The following is a 25,616-nucleotide window of genomic DNA, read 5'->3' as shown; positions in this document are numbered from 1 at the left end:
TCTGTGACATAAGCTGGGTACAAGGAAGTAGTAGGGGCCTGAGCTCCTGAGGCAAGGGGCGGTGCCACGTGGGAGTGGGATGGCAGAGGACTGAGTTCCCTCTGCTTAGTCCCCTCCCTATATGCAACGTCATCCCCAGATGCCTCTTGTGACCTTCCTGACCTCCGGGTCCCTTTGTGCAGCACTGACCCAGTCCCCTCCTGAGTCTGACTTCCTAGGTCACGTACTCTTGTCCATGCGTGTGCTCTCCCCTGGCTCCTGCCCTGTTGCTCTGGCCTTGCTGCTTGGGCTTGCTATGATGGTTTGCTGTGTTGGCCTCTGAATAAAGCTCTGGTGTTGGTGCCTCCCGATGGCTCGTCTCTGTGTGGTGATCTGTCTCAGAACCGAAGACCCAGGCGTGGGTAAGACTCTGGTGGTGTACTTCTTTTAAGAGAAGTGGGTACTGGCGCATGACTAGCAGAGGGTCGGCGTGCGGCCCGTATACACTTCCATATGCTTTTGAGTTTAAAATTTTTCTCCCCTTTCCTCCCCACCACCCTCCCCAAGACAGAGCACGATCTCTATACATATACATTCCTATTAAACATATTTTCACACTACTGATGTTGTAAGAATTAGAACCAATAGGAGGAACCACCAGAAAGAGGAAACAAAACCCAACAGAAGAAAATAAAAATAGCAAATAGTATACTTTGATCTGCATTCAAACTCCATAGTTCTTTCTCTGGATGTGGATAGAATTTTCCATCATGAGGCCTTTGGAGATGTCTTAGATCTTTGTATTACTGGGAAGGGTTAAGTTTATCAATATTAGTCATCGCACAACATGGCTATTATTGTACACGATGTTCTCCTGGTTCTGCTCACTTCACTCAGCATCAGACCATACAAGTCTTCCCAGGTTTTTCTGAAGTCGGCCTGTTCATCATTTCTTATAGAACAATAGTATTCCATCACATTCATATATAACAACTTGATCAGCCATTCCCCAATTGATGGACATCCTCTCAATTTTCTTCCATTGTTTCTTAGAGCAGGATAGCATTCCATTATATTCATATACCATACTTTCTCTGGTCATTCCCCAGTTAATGAGTATTCCCTTAGTTACCAATTCTTTGGCACTACAAAAAGAGCTGCCAACAAACATATTTGTACACACTCATCCTTTTCTTCTTTCTTTGATCTCTTTGGGGTATATGACTGGTATTGGTATTTGCTGGTTCAAAGCATATGCACAGGTTAGTAGCTTTTTTTTTTTTTAAGCATAGTTCCAAATTGCTTTGCAGATGGCTGAACCAATTCACAGCTCTACCAATAGTGCATTGGTGTGCCTGTTGTCCTGCAGCCCCTCTAACATATCATTTTCCTTTTTTGTCAGTTTTGCTAATCTTACCCTATGAGGTGTAATTTCACAGTTGCTTTAATTTGCATTTCCTCTAATTACTAGTGATTTGGAGTATTTTTTTTTCATGTAGACATTGATAGCCTAGATTTCTTCCCTTGAGAATTGCCTGTTCATATGAGCTTTTGACTATCATTTGGGAAATGGATTTTTTTTTTATAAATTTGAATTAATTCCATGTATCTTGGAAATGAGACTTTTATTTGAGAAACTTGCAACAAATATTTTCCCCCATTAACTGTTTCCCTTCTCATCTTTGCTGCTTTGGTTTTGCTTGTACAAAAACTTTCTAATTTTATGTAGCGAGAATTGTCCATTTTACCTTCGGTGATCCTCCCTTGTGTGGCCATGAATTCTTTCCCTATCTATAGATCTGAAAGATAATTTCTTCCTTGCTAAGAGCTTAAATGCTAATGAGGAAGATGAAGAGGAGATAAAACTATCCTTATTTGCTGATGATATGATGGTGTATATAGAAAATCTTAAGGAATCAGCAAAGATACTAATTGAGACAGCTACTAGCTTTGGCAAAGTTGCAGGGTACAAAACAAACCTTCAAAAATCAATAGCATTTCTATATAATAATAATAAAATCCAAGAAGCAGTATTAAAAAGGGAAACCTTATTCCAAAGAACTACAAAATGCATAAAATATCAGATCAAACTACCAAAGTACACAAAAGGCTTGTATAGATTTAATTACAAGGTACCCTTAAAGAAATAAAGAACAACATTCTAATGAGGAAAGACAACATGTAAATAAATAGGTACATTCAATATTTGTATAAAGTAGATGGAAAATATTTCTTTGCTATTTGGTGAAAGAATAAGGCTGCAGCAGCAGATGGCGCCATACCTGGAGATTAGAAATACTCCAATGCTGAAATGGATTTGTGATCACACTGGTATGAGTACACTCTCTAAAGATGCAGATTCCAAACCCTCCATGCTTACCTGATCTGTGCAGCTCTCCTCTATGTCCTCCCATAATTTCCCTAAAGGGATTTCACCCAACAGTTTGGGAAACTTCCTCTTGTTTTCTTGGGATTTTGAGGATATCAGTGGAGGACAGGGGCATTCCTTCCTCTTGCTGTATTCTACTAGCCTATCTTTTCACTCATTTGGGTCAGAAACTGGACCAACAGCAGACAGTGCCTCCAGCTGGGAGCAGGAATAAGGGGACAAAGTCAGGGATAAAACATCATGCTGGGAGCAACAGTTACCTGAGGAGAGGCAGCTGTAGGGAGAGTGTCCCTCATGGCAGAGAGAAGCGATGGCTAAATACTTTACAAAGGCATGAACAACACGCAGAGTCCATCAGAGAGTTAAACCTAAAGGGGAACTTCCTGAAGACTTTAAGAAGGGAGAAAAGAAGTCCGATAACTAGAAGCTGTGAGTTATCATTTTGACCACGTGTGTTCTTTATATGGATGCCTCACTCCACTGTCTTTGTACTTTAAGATTGTACCCACTTTCCACACAGACTGAGTATGTATTTGTTTGAGAGGATTAGACTTCAGAGGGGAAGAGAATATTTTTTTTTAGCTACTGTTCTAACTATACCTTCTTAGTAAATGTCCTTGCTAAAAGCTAACTAAGTTTACTGGATGATTATCATTGGAAAGTGTATCCATGTTGGCCTGTGAATGACAGTACTAGAAACCCCCTGGAACTTTGAGAGTAGTAATGAGTTGCACCTGGTTACTTAGCTGACAATGAGTTAGAGCTGGGGAAGTAGCCTTGGAAGGGGTCCTGCATATATATTTACTTATTTATGATAAATACATATGATACTTTACTGATAATTGTGGTTTTTTTCCTGCAAAACTCACACATACAATGTGGCCTCTTATTTGTTGTGGGGGCTTCTGGGAAGTATAATGTTTTTCTAACTGGAAGGAGATATTGAAGATTCCAGAAAAGTTAAATCGGGGTACTGAGGAACTTTGTAGCTCTATAGGGAGGGGCACTGTCAGTGGTGGGAGCCAAATGCAAGTGTAAGGCACTGCTACTCTGATTGATTATAAAATTAAATAATGTATATAATAATGATATTAAACAATGAATACATTTAAATAACATAATATAACAAATAATAACATAATTATGAGTTTTTGGAACCTTATTTGGATTGTTGATCTGCTTAAGGGGTAATTTGCCTTTATAGAAACTGCTTTTAGCCTGAATGTGCCTGCTGCTATAATCTGGTGAATTTATTCATTTTCTACTTCCTCTCTCTCTTTCTCTCTCTTTCCCCCCTCCCCCTCCCCATCAATGCCTGGAGTACTCCAATCTTTTACTCTTTGAGAGTTTCCGGCCCTTCAGAAATCTTGTTTGTTTGTTTGTTTTGTCTGTAACTTTATAATGAGTTTTTTTCCTCCAGATAAAGAAAATCTGTCTTTGTTACATTTTAAGCAAGTGTTTTTGATAGTGGAGTGGGAAGGAGAAACACAGTGGCTGGTGGAGATTGTTTTTTCAAAGGTGTTTTAGAACAGAGAGGCCAGTATCAGCTAGGTCAATAGGGAGGGGAAATATTTCTCCCCTAGTTTGGGGGTTCTGAGCTTACAGAAGTTTGTAAATCATCATAATTAGGTTCCTGAAATATCAGAGGAAAAGTACAAAAGTAAACCATGAGATCAGAAAATGCTCAAGTCTTTGGCAATATAAAGAGGGAGGAAAGATTTTGAAAAACATTTTTAAAGGTTAAGAGAGAGATATTAGATTTCAGATTTAATAGAGAGCCACTGTAGTTTATTAAGTAGGGGAGCAACATGGTTAGACCTAAGCTTTTAGGAAAAATTACTTTGACAACTGTGTGGAGGACAGATTGGAAAAAAGGAATACTTGATTTGGAAAGATCAATTAGAAGGTTATAGCAGTAGTCCAGGTGAGAGGTGATGAGGGCCTGAACTTGGTTGCTGTTGGTGTGAGCAGAAAGAAGGGGACAAATGGGATAGATATGGAAGCAGATTGACAATTGATTAGATATGTAGGGTATGCTAGAGTGAGAAGTCAAAGGTGAGACAGAGACTGTGAACCTGGATGATTGGAAAGATTGTAGTGCCCTTCACGGTAATGGGAAAGTTTGAAAAGTGTGTTTGAATGGAAAGATAATGTAATGAATTCTGTGACTGATCACAAACCCATCCATGCCTACTCACCTTGTACCACTCGCTCTGTCCCACCCAAAATGAAAAGAAAGATGTTGGACTCTTACTTATCCATCAGTGCTACAGAGTATTGCCTGCCCTATGAGGGATATCTGCCATGATCACCAAGTGGGGAGGCAGGGTATGGATATGCTGGACTCTGTACCTGTATGTATATGTAATTTTCCTAAGAGCACCTGAGGTGTTACTACTGTGGGTACCTGATCCTGGTTAGGTTACAAATGTTCTAAAGGCCTATGCCTGACAAAGAAGGGAGTGGGGGGAAAAGGGGAAGAAGTTGGTAGCTTGAATGGAGGAATGGGAATAAGGGGGGCAAAATGTTGGGAGATACAAGTAGTTGTGTCATGAACAAGTCCCATTATTAGCCATCTTGGGGAAGGTGGAATGTGACCCCTACTTCCACTCTCTAATTGGTTAATTACACAACTCTTTGAGATCAGATCATGGTAACCAGGGGACTCTGGTCCTCCACTGGCCTGAGGTGTCTGAGGCCAGGTCAGAACAGCACTAGGACTTTTTCTGAATTTCTAGGCTTTTAGTTTCTAGGTGTGGCATCTGAGGCCTGACCCCAGAGCAGTACTGGATAGATGAGAGGGAGTTAAAGAATCATGGGATCCTAGATTTAGAAATGGAAGGGACTTTCAAAGTCACCTAGTCTGACAATTTTACAGGTGGGGAAACTGAAGCTAAGAGAAGCTTCAGTCACAGCAGAGATGTACCATGCATGTAAAAGTGGGATTGATCAGGGTAATTCCTTGATGAAATTGATGAGTTCTCTCTCCCCTCATGAGCTGTCATAGCTTGAGCCTTTGTGTGGGGGTATCTGGTGACCATCTTCCCATGAAGAGTGTGGGCATGCCCATTAGAACCTGGTTTGGAGGACCGGGGGCACATAACCCCTGATTTCTAGTGACTGGAGCTGCTGCCAAGATGTTTGATCAATTTGCACCTAGGAGGACAGATTTGAATTGGAGAAACCACCCTATGTTGGGCATCCTATAAAAGCGAGCAGATAGACCATTCTCTTTCAACCTTTCTGTTTTCAGATGACTAAGCTGTGCAGCAGAGGACCTGAGTGGGGGCAAGGAGGCAGGGTGGGGAAGTCTCTATGTTCACCCAGCATCCTTCCTCCAGGAAATAGAAATGCCTGGCTTAGGTCCAGAGGACATTGGTGTTATATATGCTTTCATTCTCATAGATTTCTTCTTCACTGTGCCAGAGAGATTTCCTGAGAATGGTCTTTCCCAACCCAAGAAACAGCAACTGAGGCAATGATAGCATTCCTGAAAGACATCCATGTCAGAAACAAAGGTGCTTGTCCATGAGGGAGTTCACCTACGATGTTTTAAAAAGTACTTGCTTGGGCTACACATAATCAATGTTTCTGAACCTCAGCTTCTAGAATAGAGGAGCTGAAGTGATTGTGGTGATGGTGGTGGTCTGAGGTTCTTACATATGACGGATTAAATGCTGGTGAAAGAAGAGTCAGGAAAACCTATTGGGAGACTTGCAATATTCCCAATCAGTAACTGTCGGGATCTGTTTCAGAGTAGTGGCTGTGAGGAGAGACATATGGAAGAAATGTTGCCAAGGCAGGATCAACAGGATTTGATAATTGATTGGATTTAAGAAGAGAGGCAAAATGACTTGTGGATAGAGAGCCTGCCTCTCAAGTCAAGAAAATCTGGGTTTCAATCCAGCCTCTGACACATACATACTGGTTGTGTGACCCTGGGCAAGTCACTTAAGCTCTTAATGCCCCCAAGAAACACTAAGAAACACTAATTTACTAGAGGAAATCCCTTAATTCCATGAAATCATAGACTTTTTTTAAGTGAGGAAATGGGATGAATGAAAGTAAGCCCTAAAGTTTTGAACATGGGAGGCTTTGTGAAAAAATGAATGAATGAAATGAATGGTGTTACTTTAAACATAAAGTCAAGAAGAGTAGTAGTCCCCATGATTAGGAATACAGACGTTAGACAGACCAATTATTTTGACAAGATTCTCCTGAGAGGACCAGGCCTCCATTGGCATCAAATTGTTTAAATGTATTCTCTCTGCTTTCATACAACTGAACTACAAGTCACACACACAGCCCTCTTCTTGGTCGCCCTCCACTCCTCTAGTCAACAGACCCAGAGATTACAAACTCACTGAGCACAATGCTCTTCTGGGTGGACTTTCATCACAATGGCAAAGTGGGTTGGCTCAAGATTCTACTTTCCTTTCTTGGCTCCTGTTTCTGAAACCTACAAAATGGAGACTGATTTGAAACTGAAAATGCCTTACAGAGTCTGGATCTCAAGACTTCTACATTACTGAATATAACTTAGAATGAGGTTTTCGCCGTAGCGTTGGTGGTATAGTGGTGAGCATAGCTGCCTTCCAAGCAGTTGACCCGGGTTCGATTCCCGGCCAACGCAACGAGTAATTTTAAAATTTTAGTTTTGTTCTCTCGGCAGAGTTGGCGCCACAGAGAAAGGGATAATCTTGTAGTTTTTAGTAGTTTTAGGGCTTAAGAGAGAGTTTAGGAAGAGGAAATGCCTACGTAGTGTTCCCAGCCGAAGAACGGTGTGGTGGCGTCCCCGCATGTAGTTAGCCAGAGACCTCGCCTTCTAAAAGACAGCAATAAACCGAGCAGAACCTCCTTGGGTTGGTATGTGAAAGAAGGCCTTACTCGGACGCCTGCAAAAAAGAAACAAATGGGATGTATTTTTTAAACTGAACGGAGGCTGGTTGATACAGTTTTCAAATAAGATTGAGAGTCCAAGAAAAGGAAAGTGCACCATCAGGTCCTGAGAAAACAGTGTGTAGAACGCAGGGCCAGCATCCAGCGAGCTGCTCCCTCCACGAGTGCAAATCGCAACCCCTCTGACACTTAGTAGGCTGTCTTCCAATATCTCTGGCTGAACAATTAATCATCTCGTAGTCAATTTGGTGATAAATCTCTCTGAATTTAGCTAAGCTGTCTTCCGTTGCTGGTACGTTTCCAGCTTGGTAGAATCTTCCAAGGGGTAGCACACGTGGCTGTAGTTTTATAGAAGTTAGGGACATTTACACTCTGCTATGAGGTGTTGGAATAGTTTAGAAAACTCCTTTTTTCCCTTTCAGGTGATTTTTGGATATTTAGGAAGGGAAAATATGTGAGTCAAAAGGTAAAACATTGACAAAGTGCATTATCCTCAAGCGGTAACCGTTCATTCATTCAGGGAGAACGGAGTGAAGGCGGATTTCTGCTTCTTCCATTGGGGAAAGTCGGATTTTCTAATTAGTGTTGAATCATAACATCATTCGAGGAGTCTTATTTCTTCTTAACCTGTCCCAGATCAAAAGAATATAGAGAATGAAATATTGCTATGTACTGGAAGAGAGAAAAGAGAGAACCTGACACATCAATCACGTTAGTTTTCAGTGAAAGAATTCTAAGTCTATCACGAGATTAAAATTGCCAAGCCCTGACTCTACCCAAGACGAGAGCCGAGGTGTGGAATTCAGATGGGAGCCAGGGTCTGAACCAGAGAGGAACTGCCGGCTGGAAAGCAGAAGGGAGTCCATTCTGGGCTGGTGAAAAGGACAGTTTAGGTCTTAGTTCAGGGTCAGACAGGTCAATGATCTAGCTCCTCCCTTTGCGCAGTCGTCTGGAAGCCAAAGTCGGTACTGTGCACGGGATTTTAGCAGACTTTTGGGTGTTGTAGGAAGAAAAAAATCTCTCTCTTTTTTTTTTTTTACAAGATAGCCTTTATACATGGTCTTTAGAAAAAGATTTCGTGATAGAAACCGAAGAAGGAAAGAGCAGGGACAATTGAAGAAAGAACACTTTTTTTTTTAAAGGGGCCGCCTTAAATCATGGAGAAAGACTATCTTTGCAGAACTTTTGCTCGTCTCCTCCGTGGCGAGCCGTGATCGTATAGTGGTCAGTACTCTGCGTTGTGGCCGCAGCAACCTCGGTTCGAATCCGAGTCACGGCAGGGGGACTCCTACGTTTTACGTATTTGCAAAGGGCCATAATCTTCGTCTTTTCCCAGTGTGTACTCAATCACATTTTTATCCACCCCATAGATACATTGGGTACATGTATCTTACAGTGAAGAGGAAGCTGTCCCCATAGCCTCAAGATTTTAGAATGTGGTTAGGAATAATTTTTTTTTTACACTTTTACCCTGTCTTAGGGTTTATTACACGACCAATACACTGGGAGAAAAGCAAAGAAAAATATAAGACGGAAGTTGTTTGGGGTTCGGGTGGAGTGAGACGGGTGGCATGGGATTCAGAGGGGTAAGGAGTTACAGTAAACTAATACGCAATTATATTCGGGGTGACTGCAATGACGGAGTTGGTTTTTGCAGATTCATTTAGCTTTTGAGTTCCCTGTCTTTCTTTTTTTGCTTGTTTTTGTATCGAAGCACGGAGCACGATGCCTGGTACGTGGTCAGCGTTTAATAAATGCTTGTTTCCTTGCTACCTGCCTGCTCTGGGAACCGCTTCCATGAAAGAACCTTTAAAAAGGTAGTAGAAAGCTTTGGGTTATTTTGATGACAATTAGCGCCACGAGGGAGAATCCTCACCAGTGAGAAACTCCATTTTCCTTTGGTAAATTAGAAACTTGACTTGTGGTTGGGCCCAGGAATTTCCGCTACCTACATTCTTCTTTCGGGGTCTCTCAACTCTTTTAGCCTACGGAAGCAGTGCCCCCTCCTTAGTTCCCAAGTGCTTATTCAATGGTAACTGACACATAACTAAGAAGTGAGCCTAGACCAGGCTAAGCAGAATTATTTGGGAGACTCAGGCCCCAGGGCTTTGTGTCGGTATTTCCTGTCTCATTAGCCCCGTTGCAAGGAATGTTTGGCCAGACCGGGACCCTGGAGAAGAACGAGTATCTTTGAAGGTCGATGTCTTTCGTAGGGGTGAAGCATGCGAGGACTCAGAGCCCTTCAGGACGCTGGCCAGTTTTCCCCGAGCCCTTAGCTCCTCCTTCCTGCGTTTGGCTAGCGATCTGGCACAGAAATGCGAGTTAGCTTAGGAGTAAGGGGTGCAGTGAGTGACCCACGTCCGGGTAACGGCAAAACTTCCCATTTCATTCACCACGAGAAAGGCCAATCGCGTCAGCCCTTCTCCAGTACTCCCTCCTCCCAAGAAGAGGCCCCCCGGGCAGCGCTACAGGGTTTTAACGCCCAATTTTAGTGCCTGAGAATCGGCGGAAAGAGGAAGTGAGGTTGGTGATCGCTGCGGGAACTGGCAAGAAAAAATAATGAGGCAGAACGAACCCATCTATACAGAATTGATAAGTATGGGATGTAGAACCGTCCTTTATCCCAGGTTCAGCGCTCCTTCCTCCCTGGACCGAAGCGCTCCTCTCTCCTCCTCCTCAGAGACTTTGGTTCATTAAAGTGCGAAGGCACAGGAAATCCTATTGGGATCTTCCATAATCAGGAAACATGACAATCGAGGCCTGCACGGACCGGTATCATTCACTTAACTTCTTATTTCATTTCAGTTGTTTAAAAAAGTTGTCATCAAGTGGAAGCACTGTCCCGTGCTTTTTTTTTCCTTCATGAACTGTGAAGTAGGAGCCTTATCAGCTTATCGCCCGGCTAGCTCAGTCGGTAGAGCATGAGACTCTTAATCTCAGGGTCGTGGGTTCGAGCCCCACGTTGGGCGTAGTACTTATTTTTTTCCAAAACAAGTTTTCTTTTGTGTTTGCACCAGTTGAATGCAACTTAAGGGTCTACTAGCGCAAGGAATCGTGCTAGGAGCTGAGGATACCTCGAAGGGTCCGTGAGGCCCTGTATTGGGCACCCCCTCCAGTGATTCAGATTACAAGTGATCCATGTCCTCTCATTCTGTGCGCCCTTTGTTTCGGTGCTCCCATAAAACCTCTCAGTGCTGGACAGTGGAAGCTTTCTCTTGTACCTGCATGAATAATAAGGCTCTGCGTCAACAAAGACAAAATCAGACTCTGTCATTAAGTTCCTTACATGAGACTTGGGGATGGGGAAAGACACAGGATGTACTTGTAGAAAAGAAAGACTTGGCTGAGAACGTGCACTTGGACCGAGACTTGAAGAAAGATTTTTGCTGGTGGGGAGTTTTTCTCTTTCGTAGTTACTGGGAGATGTCAACTCGGAAAATGAAAGCAGTCTCGGAGGACTGGAAGGAGGGGTCATGTTTACTTACTTCGGGCTAAGCTGCAATCACACTTAGAGAAAGGAGTTTTGTGGGAGCGGGCTAAGGACAGGAGAGGTTTGAGGGCTCTGCAATAAACCCATAGTAGACTATGGCCACTGGGCGGTGCTGTCAACCTTTCTCTTCTCGAGAATTCAGCTCCTCACCTTCTGGCCAATGGAATGAAGAGGAAACAGGAAGTCGGGAAAAACAGGGTGCAGTCTCAGGGCTAATCAGGACTTTATCAGCCTGGGGTATTTGGAAGTGTTTTGGGGACCTACCAGGCCCTAGCTAGAAGTCCCACCTCGCCATCACAATTTATATTTGTATGAACCCCGCGTTATTCTTTCCGGGATTTTATTTCTACAAAATTTCTGCACATGGGTCTAGGTTAGGGGAGCACAGGGTTGAAGGAAGCCAGGGAAGAAAGAAGGCAACAAACTGAATTTGAAAGAATTGTAAGCAATGATTTTCCACAGTTGAAAGTTCTGCGCCTGTCCAGGCTCAGTGACTCTCGACTGTTACTGTATCCTAAAATACATTTGATGCTATTCTGAGAATATTAAGAAATCCCAGTTTCTATGGGTAGCCTTTTTTTTTTTTTAATGATCAGAATATAGAAATGAGTCTTATAAGTGACACCAGGGCTTTTTACAAGGTGGTACAGTGGGTAGAGCGAAGGTCATAGTCAGAAAGATGTAAATTCCAATTCAGCTTCAGACACAAGCTGTGTGATTCCACATAGAAATCTCAGTTTTCTCATCTGTAAAATGGGGATATAATAATGGCACTTATCTCCCAGGTTTCTTGTGAAGATAATATGTATATCCCTATGTAGCTATCTATGTTTTTTTTCCCCCTTGGGGTTGATTCTCATTTTGAAAGGTTACATTTGTAAGAGGAACAACTTTTTATCCAGCTTCAGTACCCGCTACAAACCCTGTTCGAGTAAGATAATCAACTTTGTGATTTTTTTTCTTTTCTTTATAAGTGCCCAGAGTGAGTTGAAAGCAAAGTCTCTTTGTGTTGACCCATGTGATTTGTAGTGCATTTTTGGTCTGTTTCTTAAGCCCATGGGCACCAAACGTTTTTGATCCCCGAACTCCTGCCAGTTAAGAAGAAATTCAGATCTCGTGTCTGGTCTAGTCTCCTAACTTGATACTTAAACTCATGGGTTTGATGGAGGAAGGCCTCAGCCTGTTTCTCTTTTTAGTGTGCTTCTGTAAGAGTCATATTCTTACAGCTCATGAGTACTGACCAATGTGTTTCATATGAATAATCAGTCAGGAGAAATAATTAGCTTAGGGCAAGGGCATTTTCTAAAATGGCACAGTAAAAACTGTAGCTACAGATACTCTTTCCCATAAATTTGGGTACACTCTCCCATCAATACATGCTATATCTTTGGGAAGAACAGGCACAAACTCATACCACGGTAGTAATGAAGCACACAGATGACCCCACATTCCTCTTGCCCTGGCAGGCCTTGAAGACCTTTCTCTCTAATGTAGTACTGTCTGTAGTCTTACTCTTGAGTGCAAGGACTAGCTCTCTCCTGAGTAGATGGCTGTTCTCTCAGCTGCCAGAGGTCATGCTTCTTGAGGGAGATTCTAGCTTCAAATAACTATCTCTCTGTATCTTTGTCTGTCTGGAAAATATGTCTCTGCTGGGATCTCTCCTGCCTGGACCCTTTTAAGCTCTCAGACTGGTAGATGGAGTACCTTCTGGGTGAATAGCTCCATTGCTAGAGTCCATATCTGAAGAAGATAAGGAGGTAAGAAAATTCACATCCCTCCTCCCAGGTGAAGAGTTGGGTTCTTCCTGTACGGCTGACTTTGATAGTCAATAAACATTTATTAAGTGCACCCTATCTACCAGCCATTGTGCTAATTGTTAAGGATACAAAGAGAGACAAAAGACAGACCCTGCTCTTGAGTACCTCACAATCTAACAGAAGAGACAATGTACAAACTACTATGTGCAAACAAACTCTCTCTCCCTCTCCCCCATATATGTGTGCATATGTATAACTATATGTTTCCAAGTATTGACCCCTTCCACCAAAGAGCTAGCTGTTTTGCAAATGAGAATGTCTATTAGACAAGACAGAGTGAATGAGCTTTCCAATCGGGAACACAATAACTCAGTTCAATCAAGAGTCCTAGATGTTATCCAAGTGGAAATTCTCTACCAAAGTATAACAGATTAGCTGACATATTAACTATATGTAACGATAGCCAAATCATATAATCTTTCAATGTCCCAGATAATTGCCTAAAAGTAACGAAAAGTGTTGAGGTTGATCAGAGAAGATACTTTCAAGAGAACCTTTTGTCAGGCAGGTAGTCGTGGCCGAGTGGTTAAGGCGATGGACTAGAAATCCATTGGGGTCTCCCCGCGCAGGTTCGAATCCTGCCGACTACGGGGTCGTTTGCTCCTTCTTTAGAACAAAATTGTATTTTGAAAAAATATTATTTGGAACTTCACTCCAAAATAGGCACTCAATGAGGTCTTATTTAATTGAATAGTCTCTAGCCAGGTAAAATTAAGGTCACCACCTTCTGGAAAGAGTGAGAAAGAGAAGATAAAGCTATTAAAATATTATCTTTCTTTCACCAGCTTTGAGGGATCCATAAGACTGAATGTCCTGATTCTCAACTAATGCTTGCAATTATTATCAGACTATAACAGTAGTTACTTTGCTGCTTATTCAAGTTTTTCTGTCAGTGTACATTTGTGGGGTGTGTGTGTGTGTGTGTGTGTGTGTGTGTGTGTGTAGAGGAAATAAATAGATCTACATTGAACACTGACTTTCCATTTACTCCTCTCTTTTTCAGAGCCAAATCAAAACTTGAAGTGATTCTCCCCAGAGACCCAGGGTTGCAGGTAAAAAACACAAACAAACAAAACAACAGAGACAACAAAACTAAAACAAAAACAGACACCTTATTTCCTCAGAAGCCAAGCTCACCCAGTATTGACCCTGGTCCATTCTGATGTGGGTCTAGAGCTGGTGGGGTAGCAGAAGGCAAATGCCCAGGATCCACTTCGCCCAGCAGTGATAGTAAGTCATTGTTGCATAAATAATCTATACACATACTCTGTGGCAATAATGGAAACAAAGATGGGAAGAAAGGGGAAACAATCAGACTGGGTCAATGTAAGAGGAAATCCTTGTTGGAATCGGAACACTTGAAGGGATAGGACCAGATGTGTGATTTCACTGACACAGAGAACTTTTCGATTAACTAACTCTCTACCAACACAGGTCAGCATCTTCTCTGCAACTTATAGTCTTAAAGAGCTGTCTAAAGCGCTGAGAAATTAAGTGACTTGCTCTCAGGGTCACATAGCCACAGAGGCAACACTACAACCAACCTTGTTTGTCTGAGTCTCCCTCTCCCTTCCCCCCACCCCCCATAGATGTGTGTATGTGTAGCCACCAGGGGGAGTGCCTGAGCAAAGACTGGGCAGGAGCCGGAGCCCTTACTACCAGTCAGCTGTGGCCTGCATGAAACACAAAGCTCAGTCTTCTGAAAATTGCTTCACCTCTGGTGTCCCTGATCTATCAAGTTAAACAGCTCCAAGGGAAGCTTGTAGCCTCAATATACATTCAGGCAAATTCAGATTTCCATCTTCCTGTTTATGTAGGTTCTTCTAGGTTTGTCTAATGTTTAAATAATATTGAATATATTTGCTAATAAATTGCTAAAGCTCTCTCCACTCCCAGACTGCATTGAGGACAAAATGCCTCTTCTTCCTTTAAGGATTTTTTCCTGTGTGTCCCTCCCCTCATCCCTTTCAGTAAGTAAATGGATCTGGTTGATGCTAGCAAGTTTTTATAACAATAAAATAGAAAAGAAATTGAAAATAAACAGTGAGAAAATAACTTGCCCAAAAGAAAGGAGACACCCCCCCCCCCCATTCTTTTGAATTGAGTGGGGAAAAGTAGAAAGTGATTGACTGGCAGATGGGATAATGTTCTGTTCTGGAGAAATGGGGGAAAATGTCAAAGGTGTCATTAACTGTACTGTTGTTCTTCATCAGCCCCATGGCCTGTTGTCCACTGTCTGCTTTTCCTAGAATGTACCTGATCACAGCCTTGTCCCTCTTGGCTTGTGATTTTATCTGTCCATGTCACTCTGCTTTGCTTGCCTCCTTGCCTTGGTTCCACATGTCCCAATGTGTTCTTTGCTCAGAACATCCCAGATGCAGTCTTGGCTTTTTAGGTTCTATCCCAGTTATTGGTTTTTCCACTATGGCTGCTGCTCCTTGCTCAACTTCCTTCACTGGCAAAATAGTCTGCACCCAGTATGCTACCTGTTAGCTTCTTTTTGGAAGTCTGTCCATGGTCAAGAGCATAACCAAAAGAAGTTGAGCATTATCTGTCTGGCCTCCAGGCAGATACTAATGGTCATGACTCTGGGGAAAGTGCAAGGACAGGGCTATCAGAGAAGGCCAGAGGTAAGGAGCCCCTTAATTGATCCACCAAAGAGTACTAACTTCTTTCTTAATATCCTGAAGGAATTAGGATGATTCACATAAGAGGAGGAGGCAACTAGGCTCAGTAGTTAAGAGCAATGAGCCTGGAGTCAGGAAGACCCTAGTTCAAATCTAGCTTCAGACACTTACTAGCTGTGTGACCCTGAGCAAGTCACTTAACCTCTGGTCCCCTTATTCTACTGGAGAAAGAAATGGCAAACCACTCCATATCTTTCCCAAGGAAAACCCCATGGATCCATGCAGTCATGAAGAGTTGGACATGACTGAATAACAGCATAGAGGTTTGATTACAGAGAATCCTTGAAGGGAGTGGTCAAAGAGGGATTGAATGACTTCAAGAAAAACAATTCTCCAAGGGTTGGAAGAAAGTTAAGTGACTATTGTTCTATTTAATGAAGCAAACTTTTAATGAAATCATTACCCAAACTCTGGGCTCTCAATCAGTCTTGACTATGAAATATTCCTTGTTCAAAAATCCTATAAAGTAGTTCTTCAAAATGATGTATGTGGAGAGATATCTGAGGGTGTGGGAGTGCTCTGTCAGTTCAGATAGTTCCCTCTCTGATCAGAATAAGGCTTGGATTACAATAACAATAAATTAATTTTTAAAAGTAGCCTTCTACCTACAACAGAGTACAGTATTAATACCTTTCTTTGGGGGAAGGAGAATAAGCATTAACATAGTACCTTTTATATGCCAGGCACTTTACATATATTATCTCATTTGATTTTTCACAACAACCCTGCATAGGTAGGTGCTATTATTATCCTCATTTTACAGTTGAGAAAACTGAGGTATAGACAGAGGTGAAGTGACTTGCCCAGGGACAAACAGATAGTAAATGCCTCAGAGTGGATTTGAACTCAAGTTTTCCTGACTCCAGGTCTAGCAAATTATATGCATTGTACCACCTAGCTGCCACCATATCCAAGTGTAATGGGAGTCTGGTGCATATGCAAACTCCATCAGCTTGTCTGGATGATGCAACTACTCCAAGAGGATGGTGCTGGGGAGATATTTTGAGGAAAATCATGATGATGTATGATGAGTTTGTATCATCCGAACTGAAAGTGTTTGTGCATGTGCCAGTCTCCCACTATATATATATACATGTGTATAATATGTATACATACATGTGTTGGATTAACACTCAAAAGATGCAACCAACATAGGATTTGTGTGATGCATTACACTAAGTGACAATCATATCAGACTCCCATCTTTCAGGCTATATATAACTGGACTCTCTCATCTTATTCACTCCTACTTCCAGATTAAAGCAGTCAAGGCATATACTATTATATTTCCTCATAAATTACTAAAAATGGCAACATGTCTTTCAATAATTAATCAATTAGCTTTGAATTACACTGGTTTATTAAGCATAAAATGAACTGAAGAGACAAAACTTTTGTTTATCTCTCTATAAAACCCCTTAATCTCCTAGGTTTAAATAAACGTTAAAGTCTATACAATTCATTATAACATAATATGATATATGGTATATATAATAATATAATATAATAAACAATAAGACATAATTATTTACACTGTTGCCCCTGTGAGAGAGATAACAACCAGTTACCTCTTGCCATTACTGCTAATGCTGATTTCTCAATTCTAGAAATGCAATCCTACCACTAAACTCTCTCAGTATGCTAGTTGTCTTTTCTCAAGAATTCTCATCATGTGGAAAATGCTATTCCAGAGAAAGAACTGTGTAGTCTGAATGCAGATCGAAGCATACTATTTTCTCTCTTTCTTTTTTTTTCTTTTTCATGTTTTTTTCCTTTGGTTATGATTCTTCTTTACAATATGACTAATGTGGAAATATGTTTAATATGATTTTACATGTATAGCTTATTGCATGCCATCTTGGGGAGAGGGGAGGAGAGGGAAGGGGAAAATTTAGAACTCAAAATCTTATAAAATCTTATAAAAGTGAATGTTGAAAAATAAAAATAAAAATAAATAATTTTTAAAAAAAATAATTCTCATCATGTTTCTTCAAAAGATAATAGTTAAATCGTTTCTCTCAGGAAAGTTTTGTCTCCTTGTTCCTCATTTACTATCTCTTCAGTCATAGAACAACATTTAAAGTTCTAGTGTCCTTACGGACTCTACATAGATTAAACTGTAATTTCTCCAAATTCCCTTCCCACTTAAACATATAGTAATGGCATCCAGTCTCTGCTACATTACATATGTACGTATTTGTATAGACACTTTGCACATAGCGATTCACTCAATGAACAATGAATGTTTGTTGAAGGTGAAGAAAGAGAATGAGCCAGGGATGTTATGGAGCCAGCTTGAAGAGCCTTTCCAGCCGATGTTTAAAATTCAGGGTGAATATTTCCATCTCTGAAAAAAAGCAAACAAACGTGCTACAAATGAAGTCTTGATTTATTGTTTTGTGGATTATCTAGAATTAAGAAAGTGATGGAGAAAATGTTAGTAATGCAAGTCACACTTAAAAGTACGTCGTTCCTAAATTCTGCCCTCCCCAACCCCCGCCCCCTATACACCTTGTTAAACATTTGTTATGAATATCCCTGAAAATGACAACTCTTGGAGCTGCTACTCTCACCGTTAGTTGTGAGCAGGCCTGGGTTTGAAATCTATTCTTACTTCTTTGATTCTTTTTCTGGAATCACTTTTATAATCATCTCCCTTGCCCACGCTCCCTACCTCACCTGTAGAGTTTACAAAAAAACTTTGGCAAACTAGTTCGGTTCTTTTTATATCTATAAGATAGATATTACAAGAATTATTGTTTCCATTTTCTAGATGAGCAAAGTGGAGCTAAACTGAAGGGTAAATGAACATAAAAGAACAGAAGGAAGGTTCGAAAGAAGCCCAGATAAGCAGGACAGCTTTGAAAAGTGCAGACTGTATTTAGATATTTAAAAGGAAAACTGTACATAACAGAGATCTTGAGTTTTATGTGCAACCCTCTTTTTCTGGTTTACTCTGTATACGGAAACGCCCATTTTATTTAGCGTTTGTTAAGATCGGAATAAAAACACATTTAAAATAATTTAAGTGGGGTCAAGGGAACGCTATGCTTCCTCTGAGATAGGGAAGCCTGAGGAGCAGCGAGACGGGAATCCAAATTTCCTGAAATTAGGAGAATCCTTCTGATTCCGGAACTCCAAAAGAAGTGGCCCGTACGGGGATCGAACCCGCGACCTTGGCGTTATTAGCACCACGCTCTAACCAACTGAGCTAACCGGCCCCCGCCAAATCTTAAAGTTGAATATAAAGAGGACATTTCCGCCCCAACACGTATAACTGTGTATTATTATTCTCCATAAAATCAGCTGAACACACATAGAAGAACACTTTGGGACTCGTCACCTCCAGGCTCGGATAGGCACAGCACTGTTCCAAGAAGCGCCTCTGAAACCAGAAGCCTCTCCAGCTTGGATTCCAGCTGCTTTCCAGACGGGTCCCTGCCCTGCCTTAGGGGAGCAGCCAACGTGGTCTTGAAGCCGAATCGCCCCCATTCCACACCCACCTCATGCGCTTCTAACAGCTTCGCCCTCCATGCACACTTGCACAAAACACCACACCAATCTCCAGCCCGAGACCAATCACGCTCTCGCCCGGAGGCCACCTCTTCCTGGGCACTGGGCACCCCACCCCCACCTCCCTCACCCCGACTCTCGCCAGCCTTGAGCACTCTAAGCCAGTCCCATCACCTCCGCTGCCGAGCTCAAGTAGACACTGGCTGCTCCAGCCCCCCTGGGTTGAAGTCAAGGGCGAGGCCCAGGAAATGTGCGAGAACACAGATTTTAGAGGAGAGTGGCCGTGAAATTAGAGAGAGAGACAGAGACAGCGAAAGGGAGAGAGACAGGCAGAGACAGAGGCAGAGAGAAAGGGCTCTTAAATCAAAGGGGAGCCCTGGGAAATGTTCAAGAATACAGATTTTAAGGGAGAGGTGACCGTGAAATGAAAGAAAGAGACCGAGACAGAAAGACAGACACAGAAAGGGAAAGAGACAGAGACAGACACAGACACAGACACAGAGACAGACAGACAGAAACAGACACAATCAGACAGAGACAGAGACAAAGACAGAGACAAAGACAGAGAGAACTAGACAGAGATAGAGTGAGAGACAAGGAGAAAGAGAGAGACAGGGAGAAAGAGAGAGACAGAGACAGATATACAGAGACAGAGAAAGAGATAGAGACAAAGAGACAGAGAAAGAACATACACAGAGAGAGAGAGAGAGACAGAGAGAGTGTGTGTGTCATATATGGCCTGACGCTGGATTTGTGACCCTGGGTGAATCATTTAACTTGTTTGCCTCAGTTTCCTCAACTGTAAAATGGGGATCATAAAAACATCTACCTCCTAGGATTGCTGTGAGATAAAGTTTGTAAAGATAATGTTTGGAACATAGTGGGCGATTTAATAAATGCTTATTCCCTCCTTTCCTCTCCTCTTCACTTCCTAGATGATGGAGAAAGGTCTAAGGGGCTTGCTGCCTTTCATAGACTCTCTTCTACTCAACCCATGCACCATATGATTATGATGCACAATGCCTTCTCTGTTTCTGTCTGTTGTGTGCATTCTTTCTAGATTTCAGATGAAAGAACAGCAGAGATGGAATGGATTAAATTTGGACAAGCCACTAGAAGTCCATCAACTGGAATACATAACCATCTTCAGATAATCAAAACAGCTAAGCTTAGTGAAGAGCCAGACCACTTTGACTTAGCCCATTAATAAATCAATCCAACATCCAAGACATGAGTGATTGAGGGACTTATCTACTACACAGATGCCACTCAGAACTGGACTTGGGGGAAATTTTGTAATCACCACTTTAAAATCAGGTCCACACTCCCAAGGACCACCTTGGGAAAATGGTGTATGTCTTGGTTTGAGGTAATTTTGGGGTATTTTTGTTCTTGATATACATTTAGTAAATATCTCTTTGTAAAAGCTAGTTGGGGCAGCTTGGTGGCAGCAGATAGAGAACTGGCCCTAGGATCAGGAGGACCTGAGTTCAAATCTCTCCCCAGGCACTTGACACTTACTAGCTGTGTGACCCTGGGCAAGTCACTTAACCCCTATTGCCTCGCCAATAAATAAATAAATAAATAAAAGCTAGTTGATGTAAATTGGTTAATGATATTGGAGCAATATTAACTGGTGATTGATATTGGAGAAAACACACCCAAATGGGAACTTGTAAGTGATAATGTCAGAATACCCCTCAGGGTTAGAAGCTCAGGAGATGATGTAAGTGGGATTAGAAGAGTGAGCAACAGAGCCTATGCATATATGGAGGCTCCTATGATGTAAACGTTGAGCCCTTTACACCTAGACTGCTGGAGGGATTCTCATAATTATTTTCCCTAGCTTTCAGAATGAGTTAGAGGGGGAAAAAACTGTCCATTTTCCCACCTGTCTTTAAGTTACAATTTTACAATCAGTTTTCCACGTCTTTCTTTATAAGTCTAACCAATCCAATCCAATAAACATATATTAAACACCTACTATGTGCCAGTCACTGTGATAAGTGCTGAGGATACAATTAATGAAATATGATCATTGGAGAAAGTTTTTCTGATGGCCTAGAAAGCCTGAATTGTCAAGACCAGGTGCCTTTATCTCTTTTGGGAGACTCCCAAATGTCCATGACTTGGTGAATCCTTACTTGATAAATCCTTACTTGATTTCTCCTAAAACTGAGCCTACTTGTCTTATTGTAGGGAGAGTTTGAAATTTAATTCAAACTACTTTGGCAGTGGTAGGCATTCTTTTGGGAAGTTTTGGGTGCCTTTTAGTATAAGGACAAATAGGAAAATTTCCTGGAACTCCAAGGGGATTGTCCATGGCATAATGACCTCTGGAGAAATTTTGGTGTGCCCTATGTAGAAAGCAATATATCTGAACATTTGGCAGGATTTCTTTTGGGTTTCAGAGATCTCTGGAAACAATTTTGAGTGTCTTGTGCTATTTGAAGTACCCAGAGGATTTTGCTGTGCCTTATGAGGAGAGGAACACCTTGAGATTTTGTCCAGCTCATTAGTTGGATTCCCTATATGTTTTAGGGATTCTTGGAGAAAAAATATCATGCCCTCTGTGGTTGCAAGACCCCAGAGGAACTTTATAACTCTAAACCCAATTTGTGAGTATGGTTGGGATTGGGGGAGGAGTGGTGGGTTGCCCTTAGTTGAAAAGGCAGAGGGTAAATGCCCTAATCATCAACTAGCTGACCAGTGTTGTGTTAATTTTCTCAATGGCAGACTTGTCCCTGCCAATAAGCCAGCACAGCAGACAGACACAGGAACAGCTGCAGTTTATCACTCTTGGAGCAAAGCCTACACTGAATGATAACCAATAGGTCAATGAGTCCAGAGAACCAGTTTCAGCTACCTCATACAGGATCTGAATACAAAAGCAGAACAGGTACAGTGGAATTTTACAGAGACATGTGTGGGAAGATAAGGATTTCCATATCAGAAAAGAGATGGCAGAAGGAGAAGATAAGGATGGCCATATCAGGAAACAGGCCATATCAGAAAACAGCAGAAAGGGAAGGTACTGATATGTCTATGAAGAAGAGCAGGGAACTAGCTAGTTACAACAGGAGCTGAGGGTCATATCTCAGTCTTGATACTGCAGACTTCAGTAAGGTATGTGATATGCTTATCTTAAGCAGATGGCAGTAGGAAGATCAAGATGAAATCCTAGTGAGAAATTTTCTCACCTCTCCTGAGTCACAGTGTATAAATCTAGAACTAGCACAATTGAGCCCAGAGAGTGAAGTAGGAACAGGGCAATAAATCTACTGGTCAGTTAATCTGCAGCTATTTTTCTTCACAATCTCCTTCTGGTTTACTCCTGTGCTTGGAGAACCATATCTTGGACCAATCCCCTGGGACCTCAACACCTGCTACAAGATTAGACCTTAAGGGAGGAACATGAACAGTTTAATCACCTGTCTCCTTCAATGGACCTCTTTCTAATCATGGATATTCTGCTGGATTCATTCCTTATTGGTTAACTTATCCCCACACCTTCATACTGTCTCCATCCCAGTGATTTGGAATAAACCTAACATTCATACCTTTGCTCCCTCATGATGACACAGCACCCCAGATCACATTTTCAGTATTGGTTGGATTTTCACTCATACTGGTCATGATGAGGAAATCGGCATATTCCTTGCTTCCTATGATCGATTCTAGGCACTTCCTCTACTACCATCACTCAGAAAACATCACTTCCTTTGATGTTTATGCAACATAGATTTATCATTCAATCCAATTCTGAATGGTAATTATCTATCCATCTCTAGCAAATTCTCCTTCCTCAACTATTTCAGTTGGATCACAGTCTTTCCTGTCCACCTCAACTCCTACCTTCATATTAGGAGACTTCAACATATCAACACACACATATACACACATACATATATGTATATGTGTGCTTGCATGTGTGTATACATACATACATACATACATACATATATCTTAACCTTGATCTTAACATTGCCCATTAGATTGTGAGCTCCTTGAGGGAAAGAACTGTCTTTTGCCCTTCTTTGTATCCTCAGTGCCTGGCACAAAATAGACATTCAATAAATGCCTATTGACTGACTGACTCACAAGTTTTACAATCTGTTCATAAACTCTGAAATTCCTTTATCTGATCCTAATCTTTTATCATTCCATATTTCCCTGTGCTTTATGATTCCTAATCCTGTTTTTCATCCTCATAATCTCTAGTGCCTTCAACCCTCCATTATTTCCCATGTCTGCATCATTTTGCTGGCTACACTTTCCTACCTTCCTTACCTTGACCACTTATTGAATCAATTCAACTCTACAGACAAATTCCTTGCTCACTTGTCCTACTGCCAGTTACAACTAGCTAACTCCCAATCTTAGATTATTTCATCTGCCCTTTTTTTTTTAGGCAGTTAGGGTTAAGTGACTTGTCCAGGGTCACACAGCTAGTACGTGTCAAGTGTTTGGTGCTAGGCCAGATTTGAACTCATGTCCTCCTGACGTCAGGGCCGGTGCTCTATCTCATCTGCCTTCTTTAATGGACCTCTTAACAACTATTGAACTTTCTCCTGTTGCTGAAGGAAGTTGGAAAAAATCATGAGCCTGTGCTGACTGAGTAGGCTACAAATTGAAGTTACATAATTTCAAGTAAGACCTCAGTGTGCTAAGGTAATTTCATACCTCCCTAATTGATTTTCCATCTCACCCCAGCAGTCATTTCAAATCTTTTCATCTTTCCTCAAGTTTTTCATGGTAACCCCTCCCTCACCCTTTAAACAGAACTTTGATACATCAATCTTTCCCTCTTGTGTCCTCTTCATCTCCTATCACTCTAATATCTTCCCTCACTGTCTTTTTCTTCATCTTGCTTTACATGAAGATCTAGCTCTCTTTCTTGCAAAAGCAAACCACTTGCTCCCATCCTCTCCCATCTTTGCCAGGAGATTGTTCCCTTTATCATCCCAACCCCACTCCATCTCTCTAATCTTCAATCACTTCCCATCAACTGGTTTACACCATAACCAATTTTGTTAGGAATAATAGAAGAAACTCATCTTTGTATATTGCTTTAAGATTTATAAAACAAGACACAAGTGAAGCAATTAAAGGCCAATACCAGACAGTAGATTGGAGAACAGAGATGGTGAAATGAATCATTGTAAACCATTATCTAATAACTTTGTTTACTGAAATGACGGAATTGGTTTTTGCGTGGAGGTAATTATGTTTGGATGTCATGAAGTAACCAACTTAGTTATGAAACTTGGAAAGTGTAGCAGAGATTTCAGGGTTAGTTCATGATATTAGCCTCAAAATTTTGCTGTGACCTTCACCTAGCATTGCTTGGAGAGATGGAAACAGAGGAATCCAGATCTAAGCACCTCTTCTCTTTGGTTCTTGTTTGTGGCGATTTGACTCATTAAGAAATAATCGGACCCACATGTACAAAAATATTTACAGCAGCTCTTTTTGTGGTAGCAAAGAATTGGAAATTGAGGAGATGTCCGTCAATTGGGGAACTGCTGAACAAGTTGTGGTATATGAATGTCATGGAATACTATTGTGCTATAAGAAATGATAAACAGGTGGACTTCAGGAAAACCTGAAAAGACTTGTATGGACTGATGTTGAGTGAAGTGAGCAGAACCAAGAGAACATTGTACACAGTAACAGCCACATTATTTGATGACTAACTTTGATAGACTTGGCTCTTCTCAGCAATGCATGGATCTAAGACAACTCCAAAAGACTCACTATAGAAAAGGCTATCCACATCCAGAGAAAGAACTATGGAGTCTGAATGCAGATAGAGGCATAATAGTTGATCCCCTTTTGTTTTGTTTTGTTTCTTCTTTCTTGTGGTTTCTCCCATCAGTTCTAATTCTTCTTTACATCATGACTAATGGGAAAATATGCTTAATATGAATGTATAAGTAGAGCCTGTATCAGATAGCTTGCCATCTTGGGGAGGCATGGTGAGAGAGAGGGGGAGAAAATTTAAAACTCAAAATTTTACCAAAGTGAATGTTGAAAACTAAAAATAAACAAATTAATTATAAAAAAAAGAAATAATTGGTCCAGAGGAACTCAGGTTCAGATTATAAAGCATCCTCGATGGTCTTTATTTCTCTTGCTCATAATTTTTTGTTCAATTTAGAAAGTACTGACAACTAGCTCTGTAAGGTTGTTAAGTTTGGAGAACAAACACAGACATTGGAAATGAGGCAACCAGTGATTTTTTGATTGCAGGGAGCAAAAAGGGTCTTTGTGCTTAGCAATGCAGGCCTGGAAAGCTAATCAGCTGCCCTCTACATTCAGAACTGAGGGAAGGGAGAAGTCTCTGAGGGAGACTCTTAACTAAATTGAATTCAGTTCATGCCACAATAGAGTGGCCACAAGTCCCACAGCAGCAATTTCCTAATCTATAGTTTTAGTTGTCTTTCTCGGAGCAAGTATAGACAAAAAAAACCCCACAAATCATCAATTTTTGTAAATAATATAATGATGCACTTAGGAAGAAACAAAATTGTTGCTTCTTTTTAAAATTTTTTTTTTAAAAGATAATATAGAGGGCAGCTAGGTGGCATAGTAGATAGAGCTCCGGCTTTGGAGTCAGGAAGACCTGAGTTTAAATCCGACCTCAGACACATGACACTTACTAGCTGTGTGACCCTGGACTAGTCACTTAACCCTGAAAGACTTGCTGTTAAAAAAGTAACTTGTAAATGTAATGTAAAAACAAAATACATCAATAAGACTTAAAAAAGAGTACCTTAGGGAATCAACCAACATAGATGGTGAAAGGATATGAATAAGCAATTTCAAGGCAAGAAATCCTA

General features: G+C 41.3%; 5 non-coding genes across 5 annotated transcripts; 4 read left to right on the top strand and 1 right to left on the bottom strand.

The window, feature by feature from the left end:
* The first annotated feature begins 6,929 nt into the window (after window positions 1-6,929).
* Window positions 6,930-7,001, top strand: TRNAG-UCC. Its single transcript has one exon. It is a non-coding gene; the product is annotated as a tRNA-Gly (tRNA).
* A 1,473-nt stretch (window positions 7,002-8,474) lies between these two features.
* On the top strand, window positions 8,475-8,546 carry TRNAH-GUG. Its single transcript has one exon. It is a non-coding gene; the product is annotated as a tRNA-His (tRNA).
* A 1,617-nt stretch (window positions 8,547-10,163) lies between these two features.
* Window positions 10,164-10,236, top strand: TRNAK-CUU. The gene has a single exon. It is a non-coding gene; the product is annotated as a tRNA-Lys (tRNA).
* Window positions 10,237-13,082: 2,846 nt separating this feature from the next.
* Window positions 13,083-13,164, top strand: TRNAS-AGA. The gene has a single exon. It is a non-coding gene; the product is annotated as a tRNA-Ser (tRNA).
* A 5,244-nt stretch (window positions 13,165-18,408) lies between these two features.
* TRNAI-AAU lies at window positions 18,409-18,482 on the bottom strand. Its single transcript has one exon. It is a non-coding gene; the product is annotated as a tRNA-Ile (tRNA).
* Between the last annotated feature and the right edge of the window lie 7,134 nt (window positions 18,483-25,616).

This window comes from Vombatus ursinus, unplaced genomic scaffold (genome assembly GCF_900497805.2).
Source record: "Vombatus ursinus unplaced genomic scaffold, bare-nosed wombat genome assembly UNPS02014768.1, whole genome shotgun sequence".
NCBI classification, from domain to species: domain Eukaryota; kingdom Metazoa; phylum Chordata; class Mammalia; order Diprotodontia; family Vombatidae; genus Vombatus; species Vombatus ursinus.
This window is presented reverse-complemented; position numbering and strand designations above follow the sequence as displayed.